The sequence below is a fragment of the Ovis aries genome, chromosome 9, assembly GCF_016772045.2.
Source record: "Ovis aries strain OAR_USU_Benz2616 breed Rambouillet chromosome 9, ARS-UI_Ramb_v3.0, whole genome shotgun sequence".
Classification (NCBI taxonomy): domain Eukaryota; kingdom Metazoa; phylum Chordata; class Mammalia; order Artiodactyla; family Bovidae; genus Ovis; species Ovis aries.
Window position 1 is genome coordinate 50965882 of NC_056062.1, and position 22613 is coordinate 50988494.

A 22613-nucleotide genomic window follows, 5' to 3' on the forward strand; every position below is an offset into this window, starting at 1 on the left:
GATTATACAGTGGAAGTGAGAAATAGATTTAAGGGCCTAGATCTGATAGATAGAGTGCCTGATAAACTATGGAATGAGGTTTGTGACACTGTACAGGAGACAGGGATCAAGACCATCCCCATGGAAAAGAAATGAAAAAAGCAAAATGGCTGCCTGGGGAGGCCTTATAATAACTGTGAAAAGAAGAGAGATGGAAAGCAAAGGAGAAAAGGAAAGATATAAGCATCTGAATGCAGAGTTCCAAAGAATAGCAAGAAGAGATTAAAAAAAAGCCTTCCTCAGTGATTAATGCAAAGAAATAGAGGAAAACAACAGAATGGGAAAGACTAGAGATCTCTTCCAGAAAATTAGAGATACCAAGGGAATATTTCATGCAAAGATGGGCTCGATAAAGGACAGAAATGGTCTGGACCTAACAGAAGCAGAAGATATTAAGAAGAGGTGGCAAGAATACACGAAAGAACTGTACAAAAAAGATCTTCATGACCCAGATAATCACGATGGTGTGATCACTCATCTAGAGCCAGACATCCTGGAATGTGAAGTCAAGTGGGCCTTAGAAAGCATCACTACAAACAAAGCTAGTGGAGGTGATGAAATTCCAGTTGAGCTATTTGAAATCCTGAAAGATGATGCCGTGAAAGTGCTGAACTCAATATGCCAGCAAATTTGGAAAAGGCAGCAGTGGCCACAGGACTGGAAAAGTCAGTTTTCATTCCAATCCCAAAGAAAGGCAATGCCAAAGAATGCTCAAACTACTGCACAATTGTACTCATCTCACATGCTAGTAAAGTAATGCTCAAAATTCTCCAAGCCAGGCTTCAGCAATACGTGAACCATGAACTTTCAGATGTTCAAGCTGGTTTTAGAAAAGGCAGAGAAACCAGAGATCAAATTGCCAACATCCGCTGGATCATTGAAAAGGCAAGAGAGTTCCAGAAAAAACATCTATTGCTGCTTTATTGACTATGCCAAAGCCTTTGATTGTGTGGATCACAATAAAGTGAAAATGAAAGTGAAAGTGAGGTCACTCAGTCGCGTCCGACTCTTTGCGACCTCGTGGACTGTAGCCCACCAGGTTCCACTGTCCATGATCACAATAAACTGTGGAAAATTCTTCAAGAGATGGGAATACAGACCACCTGACCTGCCTTTTGATAAATCTGTATGCAGGTCAGGAAGCAACAGTTAGAACTGGACATGGAACAACAGACTGGTTCCAAATAGGAAAAGGAGTACGTCAAGGCTATATATTGTCACACTGCTTATTTAACTTCTGTGCAGAGTACATCATGAGAAACGCTGGACTGGAAGAAACACAAGCTGGATTCAAGATTGCTGGGAGAAATATCAATAACCTCAGATATGCAGATGACACCACCCTTATGGCAGAAAGTGAAGAAGAACTAAAAAGCCTCTTGATGAAAGTGAAAGAGGAGAGTGAAAAAGTTGGCTTAAAGCTCAACATTCAGAAAACGAAGATCATGGCATCCGGTCCCATCACTTCATAGGAAATAAATGGGGAAACAGTGGAAACAGTGTCAGACTATTTTTGGGGGCTCCAAAATCACTGCAAATGGTGACTGCAGCCATGAAATTTAAAAGACGCTTGCTCCTTGGAAAAAAAGTTATGATCAACCTAGATGGCATATTCAAAAGCAGAGACATTACTTTGCCGACTAAGGTCCGTCTAGTCAAGGCTATGGTTTTTCCAGTAGTCATGTATGGATGTGAGAGTTGGACTGTGAAGAAGGCTGAGCACCGAAGAATTGATGCTTTTGAAACTGTGGTGTTGGGGAAGATTCTCAAGAGTCCCTTGGACTGCAAAGAGATCCAACCAGTCCATTCTGAAGGAGATCAAACCTGGGATTTCTTTGGAAGGAATGATGCTAAAGCTGAAACTCCAGTACTTTGGCCACCTCATGCGAAGTGTTGACTCATTGGAAAACACTTTGATGCTGGGAGGGATTGGGGGCAGGAGGAGAAGGGGACGACAGAGGATGAGATGGCTGGATGGCATCACTGACTTGATGGACGTGAGTCTGAGTGAACTCCGGGAGTTGATGGACAGGGAGGCCCAGCGTGCTGCGATTCATGGGGTCGCAAAGAGTCAGCCACGACTGAGCGACTGAACTGAACTGAAGTGGGAATTGGGAGGAGGCGAGAACTGAGCAAAGGTGGTCAAAAGCTACAAACTTCCAGTTATAAGATGAGTATTAGGAGGGATATAGGTCTTCCCTGGTAGCTCAATTGGTAAAGAATCAGTCTGCAATGTGGGAGACCTGAGTTTGATCCCTGGTATGGGAGGATCCCCGGGAGAAGGGAAAGGCTACCCACTTCAGTATTTTGGCCTAGAGAATTCCATGGACTGTATAGTCCACGGGGTTGCAAAAAGTCATACACAACTGAGTGACTTTCACTTCACTAGGGGTAAAATGTGATTATTATGCTTAATATCCTTCTAACATACCATATAGCAGTGCTAAGAGAAGGTCCTAAGAGTTCTCAGCATAAGGAAAGAAAAAAAATTTTGGTATCTAATATATGAGATGATGATGTTAACTAAATGTATTGTGGTGATTATGTAACAACACATAAAGTCTAATCATTATGCTGAACACCTTACACAGTGCTGAATGTCAATTATATCTCAGTAAAACAGAAACATTTTAGCTGTAGGTTTATCGCATTAACAAAAGATTATCTTTTCCCAAAATGAGTTTAATTATTCAGAGTTTGGTGGATAAGTTTTATGCTCTGTTGGACAGCCCTCTTGGTTGATGTTTCTTGGTCAACAAACATCACTGAGAACAGAGATTAGGCAAACAGCTGCAAGATGGATGATGTCTTTTTTCAACCCACTAATGACACTTCTCATCAAATAATGAGACAATTAGTAAAGGAAGAAGAGACCAAAAATGAATGTGGCTTTTATTGAAAGGAAGGAACTCCAGCTGTTTGAATCATTATGTATTATTAAAAAGAGTAGAAGTTCTTAAACATGAATGTAACAGATGTTTGCCAAGGCCTCCCAGTCTGAAGGGTAACTACGATCGCAATAACCATAAGGAAATGGAAGAATGTGTGGAATCCATTTCTCTTTCAAATCCCTCTCTGCTGGTTTAATGAGTCCCTGGGGAGTAGATCAACAGCTCAGGAGAGCTTGGAGGGACAAAATTGCTCTTTTCTTCCTGTATTCAGTAATCGCCTTCTCAGATGCTTCTGACAGTGATCAGATAGATCTGATTTGCTACCTGATCTCTCCAACTCCCAAAGTGGACTGCCATGATGGGCTATCAAAACTAGCTTCATAGCTTACTGGTCACTTTCATCAGTTCAGTTCAGTCACTCAGTTTTGTCTGACTCTTTGCAACCCCAAGGACTGCAGCACACCAGGCTTCCCTGTCCATCACCAACTCCCGGAATTTACTCAAACTCATGTCTATTGAGACGGTGATTCCATCCAACCATCTCATTCTGTCATCCCTTTCTCCTCCACTAACCATGCCTGAGTGCACAATTGATTAGTTATGACTTCATGGGTATCAGTTGTAGTAAGAGCTATATATTTGCTACTCCCAAACTAGAGTAGTCATTTCTAACACTGGTTCACTTCCATTCCTCATTTGCCACACTTCTCACCATTGAGTTGTAACAATTTACTTATTAAATAAAAACTAAGTATTAAATAAGTGTTTAAAAAACTAGAGCTCTAAATAACAAAGCAAGAAAACAGGAGAAGGAATTTTACATTAACATAATATTGAAAGATGTGAATTTCTTGTTTTTTAACAACTTGTTCTCAGAATGACTTTTCCCTCCCAAAGATTAAAGCATTATGAGAGAATTTGGACAAGTTTGTTTTTAGTGTTCCCCATTTTGTGATCTTCCAATAGATCATAGCTGGTTCTCAGTTGCTCAATTGTGTCTGACACTTTGAGACACCCTGGACTGTAGCCCACCACACTTTTCTGTCCTCGGGACATTTTCCAGGCAAGAATACTTGGAGTGGGTTGTCAATTCCTCCTCCAAGATATCTTCCCAACCTAGGGACTGAACCCACATCTCCTGTGGCTCCAGCATTGCAGGCAAATTCTTTACTGTTGGGCAATCAGGGAAGCCAGATCTTTCAGTGATATTTTAAATACCGTCCTCCCTATATTTCTCATCTTCTGGCTACTAAAACATATCTTAGACAATAATTAAAGGGTTCATTCATTTTGGTGAATGAACTATTAACAGGTATCAGGGCTTCCCTAGTGGTTCAGCTGGTAAAGTATCTGCTTGCAATGCAGGAGACCTAGGTTCAATCACTGGGTTGGGAAGATCCCCTGGAGAAGAGAACTGCCATCCACTCCAGGATCCCTGCCTGTAGAATTCCATAGACAGGGAGAGAGGAGCCTGGCAGGCTACAGTGCATAGGGTCACAAAGTGTCAGACATGACTGAGCGACTTTCACTTCACTCACTAAGTGTAGTAGATAAGTATTATAAGTATTATATCTTTCGAAAGTATATACATGTTACATGTATTTCATTCAGAAATTTAGCAAATATATTGAAAACTTCTTGTGTACCGGATACTTTTCTAAACTGTAGGGCTGCAGTGATGAGTAACAGTTTGGTCCTCACAGGTCCTATGTTTTACTGTGAAAAGACAGCAAACAGAAAATATCAGATAGTGGTGAGTACAGTTCAAAGAATTAAGTTAGGGTATATGGTGATGAATGGCCAACTAAATTAGAATGAGTAATCAGTGAATAATTACTCCAGATGAAATGATTAGGAAAGACCTTTCTGGAGAATGACTTTAAAAGTATCTGAGTGAAAATAAAGATTCTGCCACATACAATTTTATGAAAAACACAACTTTAACCTAAGTAGAATTTTAGAATAAAAGATAAAAGAGCATTTGGGGAGGAGGGAAACAGTCTGAATGACTGTCATCATATCATTTAATGATCCTTCTACATGGAAAACATTCCCCAATAGTAAATGCTTCTTAAGTGTCATTCATGTCTATTTGACGAACCTCTAAAATTTTATAATATTTTAACTTGTAAATAAAAAAGTTATATCCTCAACAAAAGGCACTATTTTTTAACAGCCAGAGAGAAAAAAATCACCTCTGAAGATCATTTATTCAGATACAAGATCTCTCAAGAGCAATATTAAAATCAGAAGACTGTGGAATAATATCTTCCAAGTGTTAAGAAAAATAAACTTCAACTAAGAATTGTGAACTCAGGGAAATGGTTTCTGCAACATTTTTTTTAAAGAAAAGTGATTTTAAATAGAAAATATACATGCACAAAGGAACAAAGGAATAAACAAATATTTTATAAAATGATAAAAATGTCCATTTTTTTCTGATTAAAATAAAAAATAATGGAAATATATGTAAAATTAGCCAATAGATTGGCATTAGTTTTATTATAGTCAAAATTATATAAGATTCTTGTATTATTCATGTGATAGATTGACATATTAAACTTTTGCATGGTAATATTTCAATATTTTAGAAACAGAATATATAAGTTCTGAACAGTAGAAAAAAAAAAAAAAAAGGAAAACAAGCAAAAATAAGTAGTCCAAAAAAGACAAGAGTAAAGAGAAAGCATAGGAAAAGTTGTGACACTACACAAAAATGTTGATAAAATATTTCAAATGTATTAATAATCACACTAAGCAGAATTTTCAACTGGCTTAAAAGTTAAAATCCAATGCAATCTACAGGTTCAACACAATCCCTATCAAATTACCAATGGTTTTTTTTTTTTTTCACAGAACTAGAACATAATTTTCACAATTCATATGGAAACACAAAAGACCCTGAATAGCCAAAGCAGTCTTGAGAAAGAAGAATGGAGCTGGAGGAATCAACCTTCCTGACTTCAGATTATACTGCAAAGCTACAGTCATCCAGACAGTATGGTACTGCCACAAAAACAGAAATATAGACAAATGGAACAAGATAGAGAACTCAGAGATAAACCCATGCACCTATGGGTACCTTATTTTTGGCAAAGGAGGCAAGAATATACAATGGGGCAAAGACAGCCTCTTCAATAAATGGTGCTAGGAAAACTGGACAGCTGCATGCAAAAGAATGAGGTTAGATCATTACCTAAAGCCATACACAAAGATAAACTCAAAATCAATTAAGGACCTAAATGTAAGACCAGAAACTATTAAACTCTTAGAGGAGAACATAGGCAGAACACTTGATGACATAAATCAAAACAAGATCTTCTATGATCCACCTCCTATAGTAATGGAAATAAAAACAAAAGTAAACAAGCGGGGCCTAAATAAACTTAAAAGCTTTTGCACAGCAAAGGAAACTGCAAACAAGGTGAAAAGACAACCCTCAGAATGAGAGATAATAATTGCAAGGGAAACAACTGATAAAGAATTAAGTTCCAAAATATGCAAGCAGCTTATACAACTCAATACCAGAAAAGCAAACCACCTAATCAAAAAGAGGGAAAAGGACCTGAAGAGACATTTTTCCAAATCAGACATACAGATGGCTAACAAGGACACAAAAAGATTATAAATATCACTCATTATCAGAGAAATACAAATCAAACTACAATGAGATACTGCCTCACACCAGTCAGAATGGCCCTCATCAAAAAGTCTGGAGAGGGTATGGAGAAAAGGGAACATTCTTGCATTGCTGGTGGGAATGTAAACTGATACAGCCACTATGGAAGACGGTAATGGAGACTCCTTAAAAAGTTAGGAATAAAACCACCATATGACCCAGCAATCCCACTCCTAGGTTTATACACTGAGGAAATAAAAATTGAAAAAGACATATGTACCCCATTGTTTACTGCAGCACTATTTACAGTAGCTAGAACAAAGAAGCAACCTAGATGTCCATTGACAGATGGATGGATAAAGAAGCTGTGGTACATATATACAATGGAATACTACTCGGTCATTAAAAGGAATGCATTTGAATCTGTTCTAAGCAGGTGGGCAAAGCTAGAGCCCAGTATACAGAGTGAAGTAAATCAGAAGGAGAAATATAAATATCATATGGACACATATATATGGAATCTGAAGAGATGGCACTGATGAATTTATTTTTAGGGCAGCAGTGGAGAAACAGACATAGAGAACAGACCTATGGACAAGGTGAGAGGAGAGGAGGGAGAAGGGGAGATGTATGGAGAGAGTAACATAGAAATGTACAATACCATGTGTAAAACAGATAACCAATGGGAATTTTCTCTATGACTCAGGGAACTCAAACAGGGGCTCTGTGACAGGCTGAAGGGTGGGGTGGGGAGGGAGATGGGAGGGAGGGGACATGGGTGTACTTATGGCTGATTTTTGTTGATGTATGACAGAAAACCACATAATTCTGTAAAGCAATTATCCTTAAATTAAAAAAAATTTTTTTAACTTAAAATCCAAGAATAAAGAGAAAAGTGTAACTTGGGAAAGTGAAAAATGAAGGGATGTTAAGAAATGGTTTGACTATGTTAATAACATAAAATAACTTAAAACCCCCCAAAATAAGTAGAAAAGGTAATCACACAATGTTAAAAGTTCAATTTAAAAAGCTCAGTTCATCAGGAAGATACTGTCATTCTAAACTAACATGCACCTAATAAAAATCACCTCAATATATTTGCAAGAAATTTACAGAGGGATAAATAAGCACATCACCATTATGAAGAGCTTATATACTCTTCTTTACCAAAGGTCACACAAATAAAATATAATTGTAAGAGTTGAGCCACAAAATCAATAAATTTAAATCAATAGGTATATATGGAATCATTTACTTATTATAAGAGATTATACATTCTTCTCAAACACATACAAACATTAATTGACTGTGTAAGTCTTGGTGGTGGTTTAATTGCTAAGTTGTGTCTGCCTCTGTGTGACCCTGCCAGATTTCTCTGTCCATGGGATTCTCCAGGCAAGAATGCTGGAGTGTGTTGCCATTTCCTGAACCCAGGTTTTCTGCATTGCAGGCGAATTCTTTACAAACTGAGCCAGCAAGGAATGTGTGTATGTATTATTAACTTATAAAATTTATAAGTCTCAGCAAACTTCAAACACCTGATATGCAAAACACATCACACTGGTGTCACACTGCCCATCTCAGTCCAATTAGGTTAGGAGTAAATAGCAATAAGATTATATTCTCTTATAATAAGTAAATGATTCCATACATATGTATTAAAAAATTAATAAATCAATACATATGTATGGGATCATTTACTAGTTCAACAGGAAAATAGAAAATGTTTACGGTACCAACAAAATAGATGAATTCTTAGAAAACATACAATACTGAAACCAAATGAAGGGGAAATAGAAAGCGTGAATTGTCCTAAAATTAGTAATTAAACCTATAATCAATAATCTTCCCACAAAGGAAACAACCACCTTGAATATTTTATATAGCAGTTCTACTAAATTTTCAATGAAGAGATAATAATTCTCACATATTTTCCAGAGATCTGAAAGAATGTTAGCAATTCCCAAGTCATTTAGTGAAGTCAGTATAACCTTGATACCAAAGTTAGAAAAGGACATTATGAGAGAGCACATTTCAATTTCATTTAAGAATATAGATAAAAATCTGACAAGTCATGTAAAAAGACAACTAATGATGATCAAGGTTACTAAGACAAATGAAAAAAATACATGTTTTAAAAATAGTAATGAACCTATAAATTTCACTCACCATTTATGAGAATAAACACTAAAACTATATAATTCTTTCAATCACTGGAGTAAAGTACTCCATAACTTTCAACATTCCATGATGATAAAATTCTTATCAAACTTGAAATAGAAGAGAAAATCTTTACCAAAACCCACCAATAGCCTATGACAAATATAGTTTTTAATGGTTAAATGTTGTAAGTTTTTCCTCTGAAATCAGGAGCAAGACAGCAGAATTTAATATAACCTCTTCTTTTTAGTAGTTTAATGTAGGTCCTATCCAGTAGAGTAAGATAAGAAATAGATGTCAAAGTACAGATCAATGTCCCTGCATTAAAAGATCATATACTGATCAAGTGAGATTTAACCAGGGGAATAAATCATATGATTATCTCAGTGGATGCAGGAAAACCTTTTGACAAAATTCAAGATTAATGATGAAAACTCCCAGCAAAATGAAATAGAGGGAATGTTCTTCAACATAGTAAAGGCCATATATGACAAGCCCAAAGCTAGCATTATTCTCAATTGTTAAAGCTAAAACTTTTTCTTTAAGATCCAGAATAAGACCAAGATGCCCACTTTCACCACTTTTATTCAACATACTATTGAGAAGTCCTAGCCAGAGCAATTAGGCAAGAATAAAAAATTATCCAAATTGGAAAGGAAAAATAAGAATTTCACTATTTGAAGATGACTTATACAGAAAACTCTAAATACTCCACTAAAAATTTAGAATAAATGAATTCAGCAAATTTGCAGACTACAAAGACAATACACAAAATCCTGTCACAATTCTATACACTAACAGAAAACTATTGGAAAGCAAAATTAAGAAAATCCTAATTGCAGTTACAACAAAAAGAATATCTGTAAGTAAATTTAATCGAGGAGGTAAAAGGTCTGTCTACTGAAACTTATAAGACATTAATGATGAAAATTAAAGACGACACAAATAAATGGAAAGATATTTTATGTTCATAGACTGGAAGAATTAATACTGTTTATATGTCCATGCTACCCAAAGCCATCTATAAATTCAATGCAATATTGTCAAAATTCCAATAGCATTTTTCACAGAAATAGAACAAACAATGCTTCAAAATTGTATGGACCACAAAAGACTGCAAATTGTCAAAACAATCTTAAGATAAAACAAAGCTAGATGCATGATGCTAGGATTTCAAAATACATAACAAAGTTATAGTAATTAAAACAGTATGATATTGGTATAAAAATGGACACATAGATCAATGGAACAGAATGGTTCCAAATCAGGAAAGGAGTACATCAAGGCTGTATATTGTCACCCTGCTTAGTTATGTGTAGAGTACATCATGAGAAATGCTGGGCTGGATGAAGAACAAGCTGGAACCAAGATTTCCAGGAGAAATATCAATAACCTCAGATATGCAGATGACACCACCCTTATGGCAGAAAGCAAAGAGGAACTAAAGAGCCTCTTGATGAAAGTGAAAGAGGAGTGTGGAAAATTTGGCTTAAAACTCTACATTCAGAAAACTAAGATCATGGCATTTGGTCCCATCACTTCATGGCAAATAGATGGGGGAAGGGGGGGGGAAACAATGGAAACAGTAGAGATTTTATTTTTTTTTGGCTCCAAAATCACTGCAGATGGTGACTACAGCCATGAAATTAAAAGAAACTTGCTCCTTGGAAGAAAAGTTATGACCAACCTAAACAGCATATTAAAAAGCAGACATTACTTTGCCAACAAAAGTCCATCTAGTCAAAGTTATGGTTTTTTCAGTAGTCGTGTATGGATGTGAGAGTTGGACTATAAAGAAAGCTGAGCACCAAACAATTGATGCTTTTGAACTGTGGTGTTGGAGAAGCCTCTTGAAAGTCCCTTGGACTGCAAGAAGATCCAACCAGTCCATCTTAAAGAAAATCAGTCCTGAATATTTACTGGAAGGACTGATGCTGAAGCTCCAATACTTTGGCCACCTGATGTGAAGAATTGAGTCATTTGAAAATACCCTGATGCTGGGAAGGATTGAAGGTAGGAGGAGAAGGGGACGACAGAGGATAGATGGTTGGATGGCATCACTGACTCAATGGACATGAGTTTGAATAAATTCCAGGAGTTGGTGATGGACAGGGAGGCCTGGCATCCTGCAGTCCATGGGGTCCCGAAGGGTTGGACATGACTGAACAACTGAACTGAACTGAACCATATATAAAAATTAACTCAAAGTGAATTAAAGACTTGAGTGTAAGACCTGAAACTGTAAAACTCTTAGAAGAAAAATTAGTAAGCTCCTTAGCCTAAGTTTTGGGAATGATTTTTAATCTTATCCCAAAGCCAAGAGCAACAAGGGCAAAAACATACAAGTGGGACTACATCAAACTATAAAGCTCCTGCATGGCAAGAAAACCATTAGCAAAATGAAAAGGCTACTGACTAAATGGGAGAAAATATTTGCACATGATAAAACTGATAAGGGGCTAGTATCCAGTATATAGAAAGAACTCAGACAACTCAATAACAGAACCAAAAGTAAACAATCTGATTAAACATGGGCAGAAATTTTGAACAGACACTTTTCCAAAGAAGATACAGTGATAGCCAACACAAACATGAAAAGATAATCATCATTAATCATCAGGAAAATGCAAATAAAATTAAAAAAAAACAATGAGATATCACCTCGCATTTATAAGAATAGCTATTATCAAAAAGATAAGAAAGAACAAGCATGGACAAGGATATAGAGAAAAGGGAACCCTTGAGCATTATTGATGGGAATGTAAATTGGTAAAGCCACTATGGAAAATAGTGGGGAGTTTCTTTAAAAAAATTAAAACTAGAACTACCCAGCAGTTCCACTTCTGGGTATTTATCAAAAGAAAATAAAAGCACTAACTCAAAAAGATACATGTACCCCCACGTTCACTGAAGTATTATTTACAATAGTCGAGATACAGAAGCAACCTAAGTATCCACTGATGGATGAGTGGATAAAAATGTTGTGATAGACATACATACACACAATGAAATATTATTCAGCTATAAAAATGATACCCAAATCTATACAAAGTGAAATGAAAAATGAAATGAATTTGCCACAGCATCAGTGAACCTTGAGGGTGCTATACTAAGTGAAATAAGTCAAGCAGAAAAAGACAAATACTGTATGATCTCCTATGTGGAATCTATAAACAAATAACAAAATCAAGCTCATAGATACGGAACAGATTGGTAACCGCCGAAAGTGGGAGGTGGGAGAAATGGGTGAACTGCTTTTGTCTGTTTTTAGCTTAAATAAAAACAAAGTACTAATCCCTAGGTCCCACTACCAGAGATTCTGCTTTAATTTTTCTGAGATAGTGCCCTGGTAATAACATTTTTAAGACCTTCTGCATAAGACTTAAGTGAAGGTATGGCTGAGAATTATCACCATAGCGCTTTGCAGCTTTTCTAACTCACATTCTTTCAATTGCCAACATCTGGATGAGATCCACGTCCCATGGGCTGGTCTCTGGCTAGACAATTACTTAGGCCATTCAGCTTCCATGCAGGTTTGTATGCTGAGAGTAGAATGCAAAATCAGTACACCCTTCGGCCTAAACCTGATTCTTTTGATACTAAGTCCCCAGAATGGTCTCTCAAGATGTGGGAAGCCTGTCATGGTAAATCTGGATATACCATGAACTTTTCCATTTGGTAAACAAACAAACAAAAAAAGAAAAAAGCATAAGGTATATAGATACTGGAAGATAGGTACAAAACTTTCATTTCCAGATCATGGTACTATTAATTTGAAAAACCCCAATATATCTGTAGACAAGCTATTAGAATTCATAAAGAAGTTTAGAATGCTGGTATCATGCAGTAAGATCTATGTACAGAAGCAAGCTGCATTTGTAACAAATAGGAAATGTAATTTATAGAAGTGTATCATTCACCATAGAACTAAATATAGATCCAGGAATAAACCCCAAAATGGATACTTCAGGCTTTTGTGGAGACAGTTATACATTTTCATGACAAACATTAAAGAGATCTAAATCAAAGGAAGAGTGAAACCATGTCAATGAATAGAAAGACCAATGTCAAAGTGTCAATTTTCTGAAAATTTATCTTTAGTTACAATGCAATTCAATAAAAGTATTTATTTTAAAAAAATTAAAACACTTCATATATTTATTGGAAAATATATGGAAGAGCAGGGTCAAAAGTCAGCCAAGCCATTTCTGATAAAAAATAAAAATAATAATTTTCTCACCAGAAAATGAGACATTTTAAAAGTAATAATAATTAAGAGTTTGGTTTTAATACAGTGATAGGAATATTGAGCAATGGAACAGTGTATAGGAATAAGAGATAGACCCATAAATTTATGGTAATTTTCTATTTGATAGTAATGTCTTTACAGATCACTGAGGAAAGTTATGCATACTCAATATATGGTGCTGAAGCATTTGGTTATCTATGCAGAGGAACTGACTGTACTGTTTACACAAAATCATTTCCAAATGGATTAAAAATTTAAAATAAGAAAGGAAAATTTCTAATGTTTAGAGGATAACATAAAGTTGACTATCATGAGTTCAGGATATGGAGGGATTTTAAATAAGATGCAAAAATCTCTAAAAATAGAGAAAAGATTGAGAAATTTAACTGCTTTAAAATTAATAACTTTTTATCAAACTACATCATGAAAAGAGTGAAAGCAAATCAAAACCTAAAGAACATATTTTTAAGAAATATAACAGTGAATTTGCCTCAAGACTAGAGAAATGCTACAAATTACTAAAAATTAAAAAAATTCCCAATAGTGAAATGATCAAGAGATATCAACAGACCTTTCAACAAAGGAAAAATATAAAACATAGGAAAATAAAAAACTTATGAAAATATGCCCAATCTGATTAAAAATCAGGAAAGTGCAAATAAAACCCACATGAGATACAACACCCACACATTGCTAAAAGTTTAGTAAGTCAAATGATGTCAGGTGTTTTGAATTCTTACATACTGCTGGAGACTGTATTGGTGCAACCACATAGAATATGCTTTTTATTTTGCATGTTCTGCAACTTTCTATTCGTATAAATCTGAGAAACTCTCATTTATGTTCACCAAGAGAAGTGTACAGGAGTATGACTGGACAAAACATAACTAAACGCAATTATTCATAGATGGGAGAATAAAGGAGACCCAGCTTCAATCCCTGGTTCAGGAAGATTCCCCGGAGAAGGAAATGGCAACCCACTCCAGTATTCTTGCCTTCCATAGACAGAGGAGCCTGGTGGGTTACAGTCCATAGGATCACAAAGAGTTGGACACCACTGAGCGACTGACAGTTTCCCTTTCCTTCACACGATACAGTTGTATACAGTGGTTAAAAAATCAAAGAACCACAACCACACATAGAATATGAAAATGGTTAAATATGTTTGTTCAGTCATTTAGTTGTGTCCAACTCTTTGTGACCGAATGGATTGTAGCCTTCCAGGCTCCTCTGTCCATGGGATTCTCCATGCAAGAATACTGAAGTAGGTTGCCATTTTCTTCTCCAGGGGATCTTCTCTACCCAGGGATCGAACCCACATCTCTTGCATCTCCTGCACTGGCAGATTCTTTACCACTGTGCCACCTATAACCATTTATTAATAGAAATGAAAAGGAATTTTAGAAGATTGTGTACAGTATATCACTTCTGTGAAGTTCAAAGGTAAGCGCTATTAAATATTGGTTCACATATGCATGTGCAATAAAAGTGTAAAAAGGCTTGAAAAACACAAAATTTAGAATAGCGGAGGGGTTGGGAAGGAACCCCATTAGCTTCACAATAGGTACATATATATCTTTACTTATAAAATAATATTTATAAAATAATCTAAAATATTTATTATTTAAAATAACAGTTTTAAGAAACAATTGAAAATGAAGATTTAGTAATGTAGGTAATAATTTTGAAGATGACTGATATTTTCACCCCACTTCGTCTTCCTGAATTTCACTGATACCATGAAATTTCATTAATACCATGGAAATTGAATTCACTAACATGATCTCTGACTGAATGCTATCTCTAACTGAACACAAACTTTAAGTTACATAATACAAACAATTGTGAGGTTCTTGAAATACCTACTTACTCATGAGGAGTAATAGGAGAACTGGACTGAATAATCAGCTTAGTGGGTTCAGTCTATCTTTATGTCAGGATCCTGAAAATATTCAGACAGCTTGCCTGATTTCCTTGGATTTATTTTACCCACTTATGAAATTAGCATGTGGATCTCTAATGTTCCTTTAGGCTGAAAAAGAATGCTGTTGCTATTCTCTGTATCTTGATGTGTCTTTCATCTTCTATCTGTATCTCTTCTTTCTATAGGCCACAGTAACCAAGGTACTAATGCCTAAGGACTGTGCTATAATCAGTGTGATACTTTTATCTTTGGTTAAATTACTGTGGGACTCCAACTGTAGCTTGTACAGTCCTTTCCTATCATAAATTGTGGCTGTTCCAGCTCTCCTCCTATGCAGTACTTAGGGGTTTCTTGTCTTATTTCAGTGATTCTGTTATGACCACTGTCTCCTGACAACTCACTCCTGCCTCAAGATATCCTGGCCTTCACGGGGCCTTCTAAGTTAGCACCTGCTGTGCCCTTATGTGCAAGCCTTCATTTCCTTCTCTTGAGTTTTCAGGAGTAAGAAAATCAGTTATTCCCCACCCTTTCAAAATTTTATTCTATAGGTCCTTGTGTAAATGGGACTACTTGTGGCTTGTCCAGTGGTACCAGTGTCCCTGAGCAATGCAACCAGCTAGATTACATCATGAACACATTAGGTAGCCACTGCCACAAGGATGCCATGTAAAAGCCCACAAATTCAGCAGCTTAGCCCTGTACGTCTTCATATTCTTCTTGGATCAGAGATTACTTTGGGCCTTTTCTTTTCATGGCAGATCACAAGAGTATAAATGAGTCAAACCAAACCACACACATTTATGGCCTTTGCTATAGTCATGGTCACTTACATTCCACTCACTAAAGCAGTTTATACAGTAAAACCCAACACCAATGGCATATGTGTGCATGTGGAGGGCATATTCTCTTCCTGTTCTAACACACCACAAAGATCACATGGGTGAGTGAAGAAATGAGAACAATTATCCAGTTCACCAAAAACACTCATTATATGATACAAAATCAAATAGATTAAAATGAAGCTCTAAGAGTAAATATGAAAGATTTTTATCTTTTCCTGCTTAGTTACAACTTTCAAGCTCATTTTACATTAGTTAGAAACCATCACTAAGATTATAGATATCAGTTGGTTCTCTCAATTTGCATAGACATCAGAAGGAATATTATGTTCAAATGAGGTTAAATTATCATATAATGTAGATGTGACAATACACAAAATATATTCTCCTTCATTTTGATCATAGTAGAAGGTAATCCAAAATGCAGCATGATGAATTTGAGGTCTATCTAATGAGTGAAGGTCAGTGGTAATGTGGGGGGAAAAGCTCTAACTGTGAAACCAGATGTAACTGGTTTGGAACTCTGGCCCCTAATAATTGGCAGGTTTGAGCAGGCAAATTGCTTAGATCCTCTAAGACTCATATTCTAGTCTGTAAAATGGTGACAGTATCATTCTTGAGATATCATTGAACAAATGTGCAAATGCTTAACATGGTATCTGAAAGTTGACACTCAAGAAGTCACAGTTATCATTCTGGAAACATTTCTGATGTTCTCTAAAGAATATTTTATACCTATTCGGATTTATTTTAAAACAGGATTTCTTTCCTCTAAAATGGCTAAAGTGTAATTTCACTTGAAATAGGATGATATCCTCCTAAGAACACTTCAAAGTCTATAAATCAACGATTCCAAAAAGGACCTTATTTATCCATTTCAGAAAACCATTTGCCACACTGCTGCATACTTTCAGATGTGCAAATAAAGGGATCCCAGCTGGTTGCTTTATTTTCAAACAACTACAAAGGGAACAGTAGAATTTTGGCTTCTTGGAATTTTCCTTTGAAAATTTTCACAACCATGTGTGGTTGGAATCTGGCATTTATCTTTTGCTTCCACTCTGGAAATTTATACAGTTCTCTAGCATTTGGTTTGGGTCATATAACTGTTCAAATCTTGGTTATAGTCTTCCACTTGTATAATTTCAGTGTGAAAAACCCACATACCATAATGTGTCTACACAGCAAGACTTCAAACATAGTAATTGCTCGTGGATTAGAAGAATTCACAAAGCCAGATCACTCATGAATAGTAAGGAAACAAAAAATTAATATAAATTAGTTTTTACATGAATGACCACGTGAGCTTATGGTCATCAAATGAACTTTATAACCATTGACTTTATAAGCATAATAAAATATATATAAATCAATATACAGAAAAACATACCAATTTCCAAATGGCCAGATGAATTTTGCCAATTTTTAAATGATTTGAATTGTTTGGTTTAAAGACATTCAAACTAGCTTTTAAGCTAGTCAGGTGATGTGGGTTGACATCAGACACCTATTTCCTTGCCCTGTCAATCCCTTATGAAGAAAAGTGGAAAAAAAAAAAAGTGATTCTAGAAAGAAACTTATAAACAAACTTAATTCTTAGACGCTTTTCCCTTTCTAGTTTAAACAACAAAAAGAAACAAAAAACTGGTTACTTAAACTTTTCCCTGATTCTTTTGTCTATATTTTGATTATAACATTCTCAAAGCTGAACTTCATATCTGTATCTCCTTGTAGGGCACTTTGTGAATTTTGTATTCTACAGTCTACTAATTCCAACCCTGATTCCTACTATCTTACTCCTTGATATTGACTCCTCCTCTTCCTAGTAAAATAGTACTGGCCTCTGACGACTTATAATTTTGGAATCAAAATACTATTTCAGGAAATCCCAAATCATGTTTTTTCTGACTTGATAGCATTATTTACAGGACTTTCTAGCTTCCGCACATCAAAACTTCTATCTACCCATCCTTTCATCCATCTATCCATTATTTCTTCCTTCCATCCACTGAGCACCAGTTACATTCAGACATTCTGCTAAGCCCCAGAAGACAGAAAAAGAGATCAGAAAGCCAGCCTGTCAGCACTTGGATCCAGGCTTTGCTACTTACGGTTTGCGTTACCTTGGTCAAGTTCCTTGAACTGTGTCCTTCAATTTTCTCATCTGTAAAATGAGAACAACAATAGTACCCTATGTCATAGACCTGTTTTGTGAATTAAATAATGTATACACATAGGTTGCTTAGAGGGTCCATAGATTATTCTGTAAAGCATAACAGTTCTGTGCCCTTAGACCTATCTACTCACCACTCCTGTCCTGGTCTTTGGCCTTCACTAGATGGCCTGCTGCTGCTGCTAAGTCGCTTCAGTTGTGTCCGACTCTGTGTGACCCCATAGACGGCAGCCCACCAGGCTCCCCCATCCCTGGGATTCTCCAGGCAAGAACACTGGAGTGGGTTGCCATTTCCTTCTCCAATACTAGATGGCCTACCCAGTATAAAAAACAAGAGGGAGAGTTCATATTGAAAAGTAGTCACAAACATCAGAAAACGAATTAAAAGATTCATAATTATCTGGTTCTTATTTATAGGATCTCTTTGATAGACTTCAAAGGTCAGAGTCATATTACAGTTCTGACTTACAAGGGGTCACTTATTATAGTATGCCCTGTATCAGAGCTAGAAAATGTAACTGACTTTACTTTCACTTTCATGCATTGGAGAAGGAAATGGCAACCCACTCCAGTGTTCTTCATAAAGGCTCACTATAGCTTCTGGGGCTTAGAGGACATTTTGGATTAAGAGCTGCATACTGGGTCTTCACTTAACTGCCATATATTTAAAACTCTTCACCTTATGTTTAAGCAATCTTACATCCTAATGATAATATTTTAACAGTAACAGCCTAGTAGTATTCAGCTGCGTGTGCTTTGGCAGAACTAACATGGTTTAAGTTATTAATCAAGATCTATCCTCATGATCCAAATGTATCACCATATTTGTATACACTATAGAACAAACCATTATTTAATTTATTAAATTAACAATTATTCTTATAGACTAGGCACTTAGGATAGTGATATACAAGATACAAATGTAGAAGACAGTTCATGTCTTCAAGGAACATGAAGAACTTCATATTCTTCTTCAGAGACAAACCTTTACTAAATATATGATAATACTAGAAGAGGTATATTGTTGTTATTTACTGGCTAAATCATGTCTGACTCTTTTAAGACCCTATGCACTGTAGCTTGCTAGGCTTCCCTCTCCACGGGAGTCTCTAGGCAAGGATACTGGAGTGGGTTGCCATTTTCTTCTCCAGGGGATCTTCCCAACCCAGGGATGGAACCCAGGTTTTCTGCATTGGTGGGCGCATTCTTTACCTCTGAGTCACTAGGGAAGCCCCAGCAGACGTATATACAGAGCATTAAGAACTGAGCAGAGCCCAAGAGAATGTGCACTCTTTGCAGTGTTTTATGGTCATTGAGTTTTCCTCTGTTTCAGTAGATGCTGTGTAATATGGACAACATGCCTTGCACAGCTGAAGGATACTAGTTTGGATCTTGCTTTTGAAAATGAGGAAGCTAATAAAGATTGGTTTCTCATATTATCAAAAAAAATTTTTTTAAATATTGTCAATGGGCTATTATCTCTGCTTTGAACTTGAAAGACTTTTCTAAATTAACTGATTTTTTCACTTGCTTATTTCATTCTTTTGATGCTGTGTAGACACAACCACAGATATTTGCATAGTCTGAAAAAAGTCTTAGATGATGTATGCTTGGGTTGTCTCACAGGAAGAGGGTTTTCAATAGTAGGGAGAAAAAAAGACCACTAGAATGGGAAAAGTCATCTCTTATTTGCAATTTTCTGAGAAATCAGTTCTTAAGTCATAAAAAACAACCAAGTAATTAGAGAAAAAATATGATTTTCATTATACCATGAATTGTGTGATTCTCCTCTCCCTTCTTGCCAATTTAGTTTGGTCTGATTGTGAAACTCTATTAATCAGCAGTAATAAACCCTTTTATTTCAGAAAATCATTTTAGTTACCCAATTTTTTTTAAAGAATTTTTTATATGAACAATTTGAAAGTCTTTATTGAATTTGTTACCTTTATTGAAATTGTTATCTTTAATTCAAATAAATTGAATGTATTGCTTCTGTTTTATGTTTTGGTTTTTTGGCCATGAGGTATGTGGGATCTTGGCTCCCCTACCAGAGATTGAACCTGTACCCACCCCGCTTTGGAAGGTGACGTCTTAACCACTGGACCACCAGCGAAGTCCCTAAGTGATAATATTGAAATCTTCTTTTTCTCTGCCTCAAAGTATTAGCTTGCTAAGTCTGAAAAATCTTATCAGAATTTAATTCCTTTAAGATTTATACTATAATCTTTGGACATTGGTTTGTTTTGTGTAGAAAACCAACACTCTTTAATTGAACACTTCTGTATTAAAAGCCTATAATATATTCAGGGTAGGAAATTTAAAGGAGTCACAATTCTTGCATGTAAGTAATTTTCCAAGTAGAAAAGAGAATTAAATGTGAACAATATCTAAAACACAGAGAATTGACAAAAAGCTAGGATTTACTCATCCCTTAGACAAACACGTGTGACTTGTCTGCCATGTTCTGAGCATTATGTGAGATTCTTGGGATACGGCCATGAAGAAAGCAGGCACGTTATGTGGCCTCACAGTTTTGGTGGGGCTGACAGATATTTACCAAGAAATTATGAGCCTTTGCTATGGGCCAAACACTTTAAAACCAGAGACAGAGGATCCTGCCTCAGGTGCTGACAGTTTAATGAAGAAGATGGGTCATAAATTAAGCAATGACTAAGCTTCATGATAAGAGCCCTGATAGAAATGTAGACAGGACATTACAGAAGGAGGAAGCAGAGGCCAAGAGAAAGCACAGCCATCATCCTATTTAATAATCAGAAATTTGAGTTTTATTATGTACCATGTAAATATAGGCAATATTCTGTAGCACAGGTAATGCTGCTTGGTGAGAAACGATTTGTTGAATGTGACAGAAGAAATGAGAATATATAAAAAGAAATTAATTCTCCTTGGTATCATCAGGATTAGCTTCATGAGGAGAGGCGTCATTTGAGCCAAGTTCTTCATGAAGGATTTCTAATATTTCAGGAGAGGATTCCTGACAGAGGAACCAGTGTGAACTCGTTTACTGAGGCAGGAAAGTATAGGCCTTCAGCACACAGTGAATAGTCCTACGAGGCTAGATTTTGAGATGAAAGAGTGTGAAGCCAAGAAAAGCATTTTTTCAGGTCTTGAAAGGCCTTGTAAACATTTAATAAAGAATCCAGGCCTTATCTTAAAAGCAAACTTTAATATCGGAGAAAATAAAGGGGAGATACCCAGTTCTTGGGTTTCCCTGGTGACTCAGCAGTAAACTATCCACCGGCCAATGCTGGAAACATGGGTTCAATTCCTGGGTTGAGAAGATCCCCTGGAGAAAGAGATAGCAACCCACTCCAATATTCTCGCCTGGGAAATCCCATGGACAGAGGAGCCTAGTGGGCTACAGTTCATGGGTCGCAAAGAGTTGGACACGACAGCAACTCAACAACCACCACCACCTCGTTCTTAGGCCAAGGTGTCAGAGAGATACCCAGAAGTGAGTGATAAAGGCTAAGCACAGGGAAACTGGTATGAAGTTTATTTCTAGCAGTTTCAGAAATGTGTGTAAAGGTATGTATGATGTTTACTTATTGAATCCCTAAATTTGTTTAGAAATGAAGTACCTTATACCCTCATGTTACTAGGTAAGGAGGAAATAAATAATAGGCTTTGGTCTAAAGGAAGGCAAATATATTAACTCACAGTAATTTAAGCAGTATAAGGAAATTCTGAGCTAGAGGACACACAATGTGTACAGAAAGAAGTAATTCATTCTGAACAGAGTGATTTAGAAAGGATTTGGACATAGGCAGGCCTACTTCACAGCTTACAGTCCAGGAAGCGTTTTTCCCTCTGGTTTTGGTTCTTTGTGGCCTTTCTTAAATGAAATTCCCTGGAAACACGTTTTGAGATGGAAAGTTGCATGCAGAAGATTTATAGGGTAGCTCTTTAGAAATAAAAAGAAGAGAAAGAACGAGAACTAACCTGTGATACATCCGCACTGAGGACTTGGTTGTGTCTACGGAGAGCATTTGGAGCTGGGCAGCTCTTTTATTAATGGGCTTAATTGAAGTAATTGGGACTGACCTTTGTATCTTGGCATCAGTCAATTATTAGCAGCTGAGAATCTCCTGGAAGCGGTGTATCCTTGGGGGAGCCAGTTGCCTGCAGCTTGAGGCTGATTTCCAGTGATGGATACAGTCTGGAGCTATAAGCAACTATTCACTCCAGAGGAAACCAAGATGGCAGGTGGAAACCCAACTCCATGCTGAAGTGCTCCCCCTTAGTTTTTCAGCTGTAGGCTGTAGATAGTGATAGAAAGCTTTTAAGAAGGTAAGGCGGCATACATTGATTTTGATTTAAGAAAGTTATTTCTGTAGCAATGTAATGGGCAATTTGGCAAGGTGATAGAGGCTGGCAAGTGCAAGTATTAGTTTGGAGGCTATTGTAGCTGTTAAGGCCCAACTCAAACCTGTGAGAAGTTTTCCCAAATCTCCCCAAGCAGAACAGTCTTTTCTCTACGTTCTTCCATAGCCCTTTTTGTTGTGCTCTCTGTGCAGAGTGGAAAATAGTTTTGAGACATGAGGCAGAATAAAAAGAAAATATAAGTTTATTAGAGTGGGAGGCACTGTTAGAATGGGGGAGGGTTGGCTCAAGGGAGAGCTGAAACCTTTTGCAGGCTGGTAGCCAATTGTTATAACCGCAAGACAGGAAATTCCTACTAGAATGGTCACATTAGAT

The 22613-nt window shown here is 36.6% G+C and overlaps 1 long non-coding RNA gene across 1 annotated transcript in view; it reads right to left on the minus strand.

Annotated features, from left to right (window-relative positions):
- The window catches only part of LOC132657221 (uncharacterized), a 280099-nt gene extending 258204 nt beyond the window's left edge, over positions 1 to 21895 (minus strand). The window contains exons 1-2 of the long non-coding RNA XR_009595070.1: positions 21858 to 21895; positions 17833 to 17885 (exon numbers count right to left, since the gene is read on the minus strand). This is a non-coding gene — a long non-coding RNA (uncharacterized LOC132657221). The remainder of the gene's footprint in view (positions 1 to 17832; positions 17886 to 21857) is intronic.
- Positions 21896 to 22613: the final 718 nt, after the last annotated feature.